Genomic DNA, 12,797 nt, shown 5'->3' on the forward strand with positions numbered 1-12,797 from the left:
CTTCCTGGCCAAGGGACTTCAAGTCACTGTGAGTTTCCCATGCCCTTCTCTATCCTCAGCCACATAACAAGATGGTGTCTCCATAAGCCTGGGTCTCCGTTTGACCATATGGACCAGAGCCCCTAATGTGAAAGTCCTGTGGTGTCACCAGAGATAAACATTTGATGTGTCTATTAGTTTGCTAGAGCTGCCATAACAAAATACCACAGACTGGGTGGCTTCAATAATGGAAATTTATTTCTCACAGTTCTGTCCGCTGGAAGTCCAAGATCAAGGTGCCAGCAGGTTTGACATTTTCGGAGGCCTTTCTCCTTGGTTTGCCAACTACTTGCTGTGCCCCCACGTGGTCTTTTCTCTGTGTGCACATCCTTGGTGTTTTTTCTCTGTCCTAATCTTCTTTTCTTATAAGCACACCATTTACATTACATTAGAGCCCACTCCAATGGCCTCATTTTAGCTTAATTATCTCTTTAAAGGACCTGTCTCCAGATATTGTCACATTCTGAGGTACAGGGGGGTAGGGCTTCAACACATGAATTTGAGGAGACACAATTCAATTTATAACAATGTGTAAAGCCCTGAGATGTAGGGGGTTGTTTGTTATTTCAGTCGAGTCTAACCTGACTGATATAACTCCTATTCTTATTTTTCAGAAACAAGGATGATCTCCAAATTGGAAAGAAAAACACAGAAGACAAAGAGAAATCATTTTAGCCTAATTTAGTTCCCAAAGGAACATCTCACTGGGCGTTTCTCAAGGTGTGGTCCAGGGACCACATGCATTAGAATCACCTGAGATGGCTGGTTACAAAGACAGATCCTGGACCCCACCCTAGATCTTCTGAGCCAGACCCTCTAGGAGCAGCACAGGAGTCTCTTGCATCTTTACCATGCTCCCCGGCAATTCTTATGCACAGTTAAGTTTGAGAAGCTCTGATCCCACCACTTCAAATGAGATATTCTCAGCCCAGCAGCTGCGCATTTGAATCATGTGGGAAGCTTTTAAAAAATGCTGATTCCCTGACTTATTCCTGGAGAACTACTTATTTTTTTAATTTTTTTTTTTTTAGCTGTCCATATAATTTCTATTTTTAGTCGAGACAGGGTCTTGCTCTTGCTCAGGCTGGTCTCGAACTCCTGAGCTCAAACAATCCGCCTGCCTCGGCCTCCCAGAGTGCTAGGATTACAGGCGTGAGCCACCGCTCCCGAGAACCACTTTTAATTGGTCTGGAAAAGGGCCCAGATAGCATTTTATTGTTGTTGTTGTTGTTGTTGTTGTTTAAAGTTCACTCTGATATTGTTATTATTGTTTTTGACAGTTCCCTCTGATGATTTAAAGTTTCCTCTGTGGACCTGGATCGATCATTTAAAAGCCTTGTCAGTTCTTATTTCAGAGGGTTAGATAAGAAGGAATTGTTCCAAGATTGAGACACGAGCTGATATGAATGTAACTGACATCGTGTTCTGATTTAAACACACGTGACCTTCAACAACAGCAGACAGATGCTCAGTCACCTGAGGCTCATCCCCATTCAGAAGCCACCACGGACACAACACGGAAAAGGCAGCACCATGGGAACCTGTGTGCGCAGGTCTGTTCTTATCCAGATGAGGGGACATTCTCTGGCACCAGCAACTTTACCTTCACAAAGAGTGCTTTCTTTACAATGGCCCGCTTGCATGAAAGCATGTTTCTTGTCACCCAGTTTTGTTTCAACCTCCTCATCTATAAAGTGGGCTTCATAGCAGTTCCTGTCTCATAGGGTCGTTGTGAGGATTATTTAGGCAAAAGCAAGTTAGTTGTGTGTGTGCTCACACACACACACACACACACACACGCACAGGGATTCATTTTACTCAAAACTTTTGACTTTTTTTTTTTTTTCTGCCAAAACTTTTGACTTTTTATTTCACACAAGTGTGTTGATTTCTTATAGAAAGAGTCACTGCCAGTGATCTCAGAATTTCTGGAAAGTTAAATAAGTCTTAGTTGACAGGATATAAACAAATGTCATTTTTCTTTTTTAGGTTTCATTCTAGTAACTACAGACTGGTAAGTTTGTTCTCTGTAAATGTTAACATTTTAGAATCGATCTTTCAACATGACCACAAGGAACTAATGTAGGCTCGCTGGGAATAAGCCTTTGCCAAGTAAAGGCCTCTTCCCAACATGATTGTTTATTGAATCGGCAAATTGGTAGATGTAATACATCTTGACGATTATTAATAGCAAGGCATTTGGCAAATTGGTATTTTTGTTTGTTCTACCTTATCCTGGAGTCCAAAGGCTGGCAAGTTTTTTTAAAAATGAGACTGTTGTGAATACTATAAAAGTGTGTGCTTTTAGCTGAATTCCCCAATTACATTTTTTAAGAAATGAACTGATGGCTCTTTGGGCTTTCTATAATGTTAGGCATTCTCAACTGTGTCTTAACTTGGAGCTCTCAGATGCCGAGCACAGCACCTTAGTCAGTGTGAACACACCATGAATATTTACTAAATGAATGCTCCCTAAATGAATATTCAGTGAATGGATGCTCCTGAGGGACAGAATTCTGTTACAGTTAAGTCTCCCTCACTGCTCCCTTCTTGGCTCTGTGTGTTCAGTGTGCTGATAGCTTGGACAACAATGACAGATGATGAGGTCAAGGCTCCAAATATTCTCTATGTGAAATCAATGGGGAATAAGATGACCTCTTTTTGCTTAAGAAACAAGGACATAGACGTAGTTGGGGAAACCCAGCTTGACAGCATTCTTGTAAAATCAATGTTCGCTTGATAACAAAGTTAATTTGAGCAAGTAATGTTCTTGGCAACTGAAACACTTAAAAATTTTAGCATCCATTAAGTTATCAGATCATCATAAGAAAGAATCTTATGGTATTTGGCACCAATGAGACCTCATTGGAGGGCTCTGCAATGAGATTCTCACCACAGTAGGTTGAATTGTGGTCCCTCAAAGAACGTGTTTATGCAGAACCTGTGAATGTGACCCTATTTGGAAAAAGGGTTTTTGCAGATGTAATTAAGTTAAGGTGAATAAAGTTAAGGGAAACCATCCTGGATTTAGTGTGGGTCCTAAAGCCAATGGCAGGTGTCCTTATAAGAAGAAAGGATGGTGATGTGAAGACAGAGGGAGGGATTGGAGTGATGCAGCCACAAGCCAAGAAAACCAAGGATTGCTGGGAGCCCCCAGAACCTGGGAGTGCTGACATATGATTTTTCCCACAGAGCCTCTGGAGGGAGTGAGGCTCTGCCAACACCTTGATTTTGGACTTCTGGTCTCCAGAACTGTGACAGAATAGATTTCTGTTTTAAGCCACCACGTTTGGGGTAATTTGCAATGGCAGCCCCAGGAAACCGAATACACTCGCTATCATATTTAAGCAGAGCTATTGATAAATCAATGAGCACCGCAAGGAAGGTGACCCGATGAATGGGCTGAATAAGGAAAGTAGAGCTGAGGTCTTTACATATTTCAGAGGCTGTCAGAGAAGAGAGGGAAAGATGGTGACAGTGACTGAGGACTGTTTAGAGTCAGGGACTGGCTGGTGCTTTCTCTCCCCTCACGCATCCACCTCACAACACTCTTTTCCCTCTGCTGCTTCATTCGTTCCTTTCTTCAGAAATACTTCCTGAGCACTATGTGCCCAGCCGCCTCCTAAGGCACTGGAAATAAACCCTGCCTTCATGGAGCTCACGTTCTAGTGGGAGGAGTTCATCAAAAGGAGGTAATTGAAGAACAGAACAGAAGCCAGAATTTGTTTGTTTTTTTTCTTAATGCCCACCTCAGAGGAAGATGTAGATCACCAAGAGCAGCCCCAGGAAAGACTTTTGACTTGAGGAAGTGTTAACATCAAGGGTGAGCTATTAATAAAAGGACCCTTATTTCACCCTGGAGGAAAACAAAAGTCAGAATTATTATTATTTTTTTTTTTTTTTTGAGACAGTGTCTCACTCTGTCACCCTGGCTAGAGTGCCATGGCGTCAGCCTAGCTCACAGCAACCTCATACTCCTGGGCTCAAGCAATCCTTCTGCCTCAGCCTCCCGAGTAGCTGGGACTACAGGCATGCGCCACCATGCTCGGCTAATTTTTTCTATATATATTTTTAGCTGTCCAAATCATTTCTTTCTATTTTTAGTAGAGACAGGGTCTCGCTCTTGCTCAGGCTGGTCTTGAACTCCTGACCTCGAGCGATCCTCCTGCCTCGGCCTCCCAGAGTTCTAGGATTACAGGTGTGAGCCACCTAGCCCGGCCCAGAATTATCTTAAACGTTGATGAATAATAAAAAGAATTTGGGGGAAATTTCCAAATTTTTATCTAGATTTATTTTTCTTACTATGTTCTTCTTTGGAACTGTTGCTTAGTGGTCACAACCAATGTTACAGTTTTTACTTTTAAAGGTACATTTAAAGAAGTATGTTGATTTTTCTTTGGGGAAGGACCCCATGAGAAGTTTGGGTGGTTGAATCATGAAGCATTACTATTCACCTGTGGTGGTAATTTATTCTAATTGAAGACAAAATACCTAGGAGGAATTGAAATGTCTCTTGATTGTTACTTTGTAAACACAGACCTTTAAAGGACAGTGAGAAGCAAAGAAAGCATTTTCAATTTTATAAAGGGAATTAAGAGGAAAACAATAGACTTCTCTTGTAAACAGAATCCATCATGATTTAGTTTTGCTAGAATCTAGCTCCTCCACAAAGTAAAAGTTACCACCAATTATGAATGTACTGTATTTGTAATGAAGCCAGGAAATTCCAACACCACATCCATTTATCAGAAACAGATGTTTTGGTTATATAGCTGCAGATGCAGACTGCTCTACAGTCCTTGGTTATGAAAATTTCATTTGTTATTGTTGACTTTGCTTTTAATCCAATGAACGTTGTTATAAAGCTAAATTCCCAAGACAGTTGTTAGAGTAGTGCTATTTGTGAGAAGGAAGAGATGGCGGTACAAAAAATCAAGCCCTGTCTTTTCTTCTGGGAGAATATCTGTTTAGGAGCAATGTAAGTCAACAGAATAGATGCAAAGGCAACGAAGGCCAGAGGATTTCTTCTTCTTCCTGTAATGGCCGGAACAATCCAGAAGAGGAACAATCCAGAAGCCGCTGGCCTGAGATCTTGCATGGAAACCACATCCAGGGCTGTGGATTTACCCGAACAAATAGACGGAGGCCTTGCAAAGCTGCAGTCTAAATGCTGTTTACACTGTAAATAAGAAAGACACAAACAGCTCTCTGAGGAGCTACTGTCACATTTGGGCTGCCTCGTGGGAACAGAGGCGGGTTGGGAGGCTCCGCTGGCTGGGAATGCTAAGATCTGCTCTCCTGGTAAAGCTGGGGAGATGCAACAGATAAGAGATCTGGAACCAAGCATTCTCTGCGCTCTCTGAAAACAACACAGGGGCTGAGTTCCCTCACCTGTTCCTTCTCCAAAGACGCCATAGGCGGGTGTGAAGCAGGAATCAGGGAGCTCATCCAGCAGCCTGTCCTGGGGCTGAAGGCCCACACTTTCTCTCACCACTGTGGTTGTGCCATTGGTCTGCAAAGACTCGGATATTAGCATTCAGCAAGGGTTAGTGTGTGAATAGGGTCAATACTTATTAAATAAGCACCCTACATGCAGCTCTGTGCCCCTGGGTATGGAAGACAGAAAGATACAGAGACTGTCCCTGACCTCAGAGCTTTCAGTCTAGTTGAGGAGATAAACTGGTAGGAATTCAGAAAGTGGAAGGGGACTAAAGATGCTCCCGAGGGAAGGTGAGCTAGGCCCCAGCCACCTTCTACTCAGTGCTGCAGCCTGCCCTCTCTCAACGTCCTCCTGCAGCCAGACCAGTCTTCCGCCGGCTTCCACTGCACTTTGCTCATGTCCCTCTCCCGACAGCCCCTTCCCTCCTGGCATCTTCACCTGCCATCCTTTCCTCTTCGCCTGCCAAGCCAGCAAGTCCATCTCCGATTTCTCCTCCTTCATGAAATCTTCTGTGAACCATCTTAGGGGGAAGTGTTTTGTTCCTCCTTTGAGTACTCATTGCATTTATTGTGTAGAACCGTGGTTCCCAAACTTGTGCTATGGTGCCCTGAGTGCTTCATCAAGTTCCCAGGGTGCTACCGATTATTTTCGATATTCTCCAGGAAAGTTATCTGTCAGATATTTACACCATGCAAACTTCAAACTCGAGATAGTGCACAGTTTCAACATTAGATTGCACCACATTCCTTCTGATATATTTTTGCACTTGCTGTGATTAAGAAAAAAATAAGTTCCATGTGAAAATCCATGTGGAACAGGCTGTGTCCCACTGGATTCTAAGGTCTGAGAAGTTGTGCAGTGCCCATAAAGTCATTGTAATTATCTAATAATGAAATGCAACTATTATTTTCTTTCAACCATTGGTGCATGAAGTTTTTCAAATGGCTACTAAGTTTTTAAGCCATAAATAGTTATTAAGTCATTGGGATCTAATTACTTAATTACTTAATAAATGGAAGTGTTGGTATTTCTTTTGGCCTACGGGCACCATGAAAAAATTACTGAGTCGCTAAGTGTTCCATGAACAAAGTTAGGAACCTCTGGTCTAGAACATACATTTGACACATAGCATTTACCATGTGAATTTTTATCTCCTCGTGTGTGTACCTGCAAAGCAACCTGGGGTTTTTTGCTTGTTTATTTGGTTTCCCCTTTGGCTGGGCTTGAGAAGAATAAGAAAGTTCTCTCTGGAAGACCCAAAGCAGCTGCAAGAAAAGCAGAAAAACTGACCAGCAGGTGGACTCGAGCGAACTGGAGGAGCTTAAATAGAAGAGAACCAAAGCAAGAGAAAGGCCAGGAGGAGTCCATAAATAAAATTAAGTTTAATTAACTAAGTGGTTAGAGGATTGTAACCCTTTCACTCAAAGGCACGTCACCACTCCTCTGCACAGAAGCTTTTGAACAGCACATGTTGTTTCTTCTTTCATAATGAGGGGTATATTTTAAGTAAACTTGTTTTATTACTATTAATAGATGTTTTAAAGTTAGTACTAATGAGGGAATGAAAAGTTATTTCCATTTGTTTGTTTGTTTGTTATGTTTTGTTTTGTTTTTGGTGCTTTATATCTAGGGTTTTCCATGCCTGAAACATTCTACTTTGCTATTCAAACAAAGCACCGGTTCATCCACTGTTGATAGCTAGATGTAAAGATGAACTTGGAGGAATCTTTCCCCACTGGATCTGCCAGCTCCTGGTGGGCAGGGAAGGTGTCATGTGCTATGCTTCTTTGACTCCCTGCAAAAGGTCTTGAATGCTAAATAGCTATGGGTTTTTGATTAATTGACTGATGGGGGTCACGAATGGAGGAAACCTTGGGAACGTATAACGATGGTTTAGAATTTAGATCATCTTATGTTGACAGCTAAGTTTTGCCAACACTTTAGTAGGATTAGTGGGTGGTAACTCAGCCTCTCAGAACTCAGTTTCTTCATAGCATGGAGATGAGGTTTAAATGTGGTTGTATGACAGGACAGTGCGCTAAATTAACACTCAGTAAAGTCCATGTGAAATCATCAAGACAATTGAATATGTGCTTCCCTTAGACTGTCCCTTTCTTTTGTCCCTTCCTCCTCCTCCACACATTCTAGTTGTTGAATGATCACGTGGGCTTCGAATATCCTTCTTGTTTGCTCTCCCGACACTAGATTCTTTTGACTTCTATTTGTCAACGAGGTTATTGGTGCCCTGGCTCTTGCATGTGTGCTTGGTGCCTTTTGCTCTGGGCCCGTCCCCTGGGCCCTCGGCCTGCCATGAGCAAGTGTGACAGCAGCCGTGGTGAGGACTCAGTAGGGATCGAGAAGGGTGTGGCTGTGACCGCATCCTCAGACAAAGTCCAAACATGGGGACCCCTCCAAAAAAAAAAAAGTTGATGAGATTTTTATCTGAGCTTAGAAATTTAGAATCAAATAGTGGTTATATAGCTGACTCTGATCTTAAACTCTGGCTCCACCACTAATGACTGTATGGTCTTAAGCAAGTTACTTAGTATATCTGAGCTTCAGTTTCCTCATCTATAAAATGGGAATGAGAATAGCATCTACTTCATAGGGTTGCTGTGAATATTAAATGTGAATACATGAAAGTGCTTAGAAGTGTGCCAGGTACAGGGGAGGTGATCAGTCACAGGTAGTTGTCATCTGTCAGGGGCCTAGTTTTAAGCCTGCACCACCATCTGTCCTCCAGTTGTGTGACCACGATCAAGTCCTTAAACCTCTCCAGGCTCCAGATTTCTCACATGCAAAGTGTTGGCAGCACCTGCCTGCCTCCTTCTCCATGGTGTTGTGACGAAAACTGCAAGGGGGCTTTGTAAACTGGAAAGTTCTGTACAAACATAAGACTTTAATTTGTTATGAGTGGCTTCTGCTTTTATTATGGTCAGTGGAGACCGTGGGAAAGGCCTCTTTTCCCGAGGGAGGCTGCTGAGTGCCGGCTGTGGGTGCTCCGGCCCTGCCCAGGCATCCGGCAGCCCCTGTGTCCGGCTCACTCCCAGCAGCCCTCCAGTCTCACCGGGCACCTGGGGAGATGCGGTCCTTGGATCCTCCCTCGTAAACAAGTCCAGAGCCTGGTTTTCTCTCTCTCCTTTCCTCAATTAGGGGAACAGTCAGGCACTGTCAGTTCTTTTTCAGGTCCCAACAAGCCCTGGGCTGCCCTGGAGGGAGAAGGAGGGGGAGAGAGGAGACAGAGGAAACTCTCCCTGTAAAACTTGGCTTTCACTGAATAGCTTCCAGTTGCCTTGAAATCTAATCTTCTTTTGAACTCGAATTTGCCAGTCAGTCATATTCTTGGAAGGCAATGAGCTCCAGCTCCCTCCTGATGGATGGGAGTGATAATACCTTTCCAAGAACCCCCCTCCTGGGGTGGTAGGAGCCGTCTGCCTTCTAACGCTTCCTCTCACCTATTCAGGGAGACTGGAACGTCTGGGGGGGGGGTTCAGCCCTGAGGGACCCCACAGATACCCTATTATCTGGGCTTGGGCGAGAAAGTGGCCCTCTTTCTACCTGCCAACCCATGAATATTTTGGTATCCCTTTCACAGACTCTTACTGAATTCCCAAATGCCTGGTTTCTCCACTTCAACCAACAAAATTTGACATCTTGCTGACACTCATTAATTCATGAATTAATTAAGTATGTATTTACTACTCACCCTGGGTTCTAGGCATGGGAACTACAGCGGACAAGGTGAGCATGAGGTACACCCCGGTGCTTCACCAACTGAGAGGGTCAGCACTGGAACCAGCCAGAAAGATGGGAGGACTTCCAGTCAGCTGGTTTGGGTTTAAGAGAGAGCTCTGACATAAAAAGGTGTGATTTTGGACAAACCACTTAGTTTCCATGAGCCTCAGTTTTCTCATGGCATGTGCATTGTCTTAGTCAGCTGCAGATGCTATAACTAATTACCATTCACAGTTCCAGAGCCTAGAAGCCTAGGATCACGGTGCTGGCATGGTCAGGTTCTGGTGAGGGCTTTCTTTCAGGCTGCAGACTGCCAGCTTCTCGCTGTGTTCTCACATGGAGGAAACAGGTGGGAGAGCTCTCTGGGGGCTCTTTTATAAGGGCACTAATCCTGCAGGCTGCCAGTTAGCTCAGTTGGTTAGAGTATGGTGCCAATAAGGGCACTAATCCCATTCAGGGGGGCTCCATCCTGATGACCTAATCACCTACCAAAGGCCTCACCTCCTGATACCATCATGTGTGGGTCTGAACCTATGAATTTGGGGAGGACACAGACATTCAGTCTATAGCCGACATGGTATGACATGCTCCTCTGCTGTCATTGCAATAAAATGAACGAAAATACATCATTTTGTATGCTGCAGCATTCCATGCAAATTGGCCCAGTGCAAATCAACTGTGCAACTCCAGATTTTTTATTCAGTTGCATAAGAAGCATTTATTGAACACCTACAATATACCTTGTACTTGGAATACACAGATAAACAAAATACAGCCCTGCCTCCTGGTAGAGGAGGTACACACAGAAGCAGCTGGTTACTAAGCCAGGTGGTGAGAGCTAGGACATAGCCACGCAAGAGAACCACAGGAGAATCGAGGAGGGGGACATTCCTGGTAAGAAGGTACTGTGAACAAAAGAATGGGGGCCAACTACAGCACAGTTCTGTGGCTCCAAGGCATCGAATATTGACAAGCAGCAGTAACAGAACAGATGTCTGCAGGGACTAGCTTATGGAGAGCCTTGTCCACCATGGTAATAGGGTTGGAGTTTATTCTCTAGGTGATGGGGTAACACTGAAAGGTTTTGAGAAAATAATAATAACATCAGATCTGTGTTCTAGTTAATGGCACTTGTGTGAAGGATTGATTGAATGGGCAACTGCAGAGGTTGTGAGATAATGTCATCATACGCTGTAAGCAAGTGTGGAGGAGAAGGGTTAGGATGACTTTGTGAAATATTTAGGATGTGGAATTACAGTGCTTGGGAACTGGATGTAGAGCAAGTGGGATCAGGAGAGGAAAGGGTTCCCAGGTTTCTAGGCTGAGTTCCTGGGTGGAGGGTGACATGGGGAATCAGAAAGGATAGAAGGATTAGAGGGAGAGATGGCAAGTTTGAGGTGCTTGTTGGATTTCCAGGCGGTGGTGTCTAGCAGCCAACTGAACACAGGCAGTTCTTGCTTTGCACGGTTCTGATGCACATGAATGTCAGTTGCCAGGAATAATTGTGAACACCAGTCCCCCAACAACATGGTTCAACTTTCAGTGACCACACACGTTAACTCTGAGTAGCTGTGGCACTGAGCGCCCACTTCATTGCTGGCCCTTCAATCCACAAATCCACTACAAAAATAACATGTGCATCATGATCCATGACCAATCATGTCATACAATTAAAAGTGCATCAATATTCAAACAACAGAGAAATCCAGAGTACAGCCCCAAGTCATGCTAATACCTATCTCTGGCCCTCTGCTCAAATTCCTCACCTGGAAGGGCTTCCTGGAAGAAATGAGACTTCAAGCCAAACCCTCAAACACAGTGCTAGAGACTTTCACATCTCCTGATGTTAAAAGCAAAAGCTAGAAATTTGCCAGGCTAGCTTGGCAGAGATTTTCCTATTTTGTGCAAACAATGTGATTCCTATCACACCAGACCTGGAAACCACACCCAACACCCTGGAATCATAAGAAAACAGAAATGATAGAAGACAAATATCACTGTTCTTATTCTCTGCGCCCCAGTGAGTGTCTGGCAGCTCTTTGTGGACTGAGGAAACGGGAGAGGAGAAAGAGAGTGGGGTACAACAGCACCAGCCTTGGAGCCTCAGTTTCTTCATCTTAACAATGGGGCTGTAGAGCAACTTCATCAGCTTGTTGCAAAGCCTGAAAGACAAAATGTGTGTGAGAGAATTTTTTCAACTGTGGAACACTGTTTAGGGTTAGATTGCAATGAAAATAGCTGAAAAGGGGGGGAAATGGTAAAGAATGTGGGATCCTGGTTTCCCATTCACCTCAGGAACAATAACAACAGCCACAAAAATGTTTGAGCCCCTACTACACACAAAGCATTGTGCTGTAATTATTAGATCTGTTTTATGCCCGGAGCAGGTGGCTTAAGCTTTACAAGGGTTATCTCATTCAATTCTCTAAGGATTGACAACTCAGCCATTATCAGCAACTAGTATCTTCTGGGAATGAACTTATTAGCATCCAGAGGACAGGGCTCTTTAGCTTTGGAAGGGAAGAGACCAAGCTTCGCAGGATGAGCTGCTCCTGGGGAGGCCAAGTTAGGGCACCTGCAGGGCCAAGAATGACAGGAAGAGGGAAGCCTTGGGCTCCATCAAATCTGGGTCAAGGCTCAAAGTCCCCACTGATCATCTCTGTGATGATGGACAGGAAAGTCGATTGACCTCTATTGACCTTAATTTTTAGGAACACCAGAATATTAATAGTACCCATCTCATAGTGATGCTGTGAGGCTTAAATTCAATAATGCACATGCCACTCCTGCTATAGGAAATGCTGCTAGCTGCCAGCCAGTCCAGAGGGGCTGGTAAGCCTGTCCCCTCGGGCCACAGGAGGCTCCTTGTCAGCCCAAGCCCAGCCCCACGAGAGGCTCTTTTGGCCCTCAGAGTGCTTCATGCCTCTGTTGGAGGGATAACCCGAGCTGTTCTCAATGTAGAATTCTGGGCTGGGAATCACACAAGACAGCCACAGGCTAGTCAGACAACTCCTGGGCTTGGTCCAGATTCTGTACTTCTTTTCCTCCCTTCCTCCCATCTTCCCTCCCTCCTATCTTACCTTCCTTCCTTCCTTTCTTCCTCTCTCTCCCTTTCACCTTCTCTCCTCCCCCTCCTCCTTTCCATTTTTCTTTCTCTTCTTTCTTCTTTTTTTTTTAAAAAAATATTTGTTGAGCATCTACTATAACCCAGACATATTTCTAGGGCTGGGGATGTAGCAGTGAACAAAACAATGCTCCTGTCCTCAAGAGGATTAAGTTCTAGCTGGGGGAGAGGGACAAAGAGGCAAAATATACACATATAAGCACTAAGGGAAGACAATTAAGGAGGAAAGGTGGACAGGACATCAGAAGGTTGGCGAGGGTGACATTTTAAGGAAGTTTGTGGGGGAAGAACTCATTGGTAAGGTGATGTCTAAACAGAAGCTTTTTGTGGGATGGATTTTACTGGTGCCAACAGCAACGTGGCAGCTGCCAACATCTAAACACACCCACCCATTCTGTGTCTGGATACAGCTTTGTGTGCAATGTGCACGTCTCCACGTATGTGAATGCGCACACATGT

Source organism: Eulemur rufifrons, chromosome 19 (assembly GCF_041146395.1).
Source record: "Eulemur rufifrons isolate Redbay chromosome 19, OSU_ERuf_1, whole genome shotgun sequence".
Lineage (NCBI taxonomy): Eukaryota > Metazoa > Chordata > Mammalia > Primates > Lemuridae > Eulemur > Eulemur rufifrons.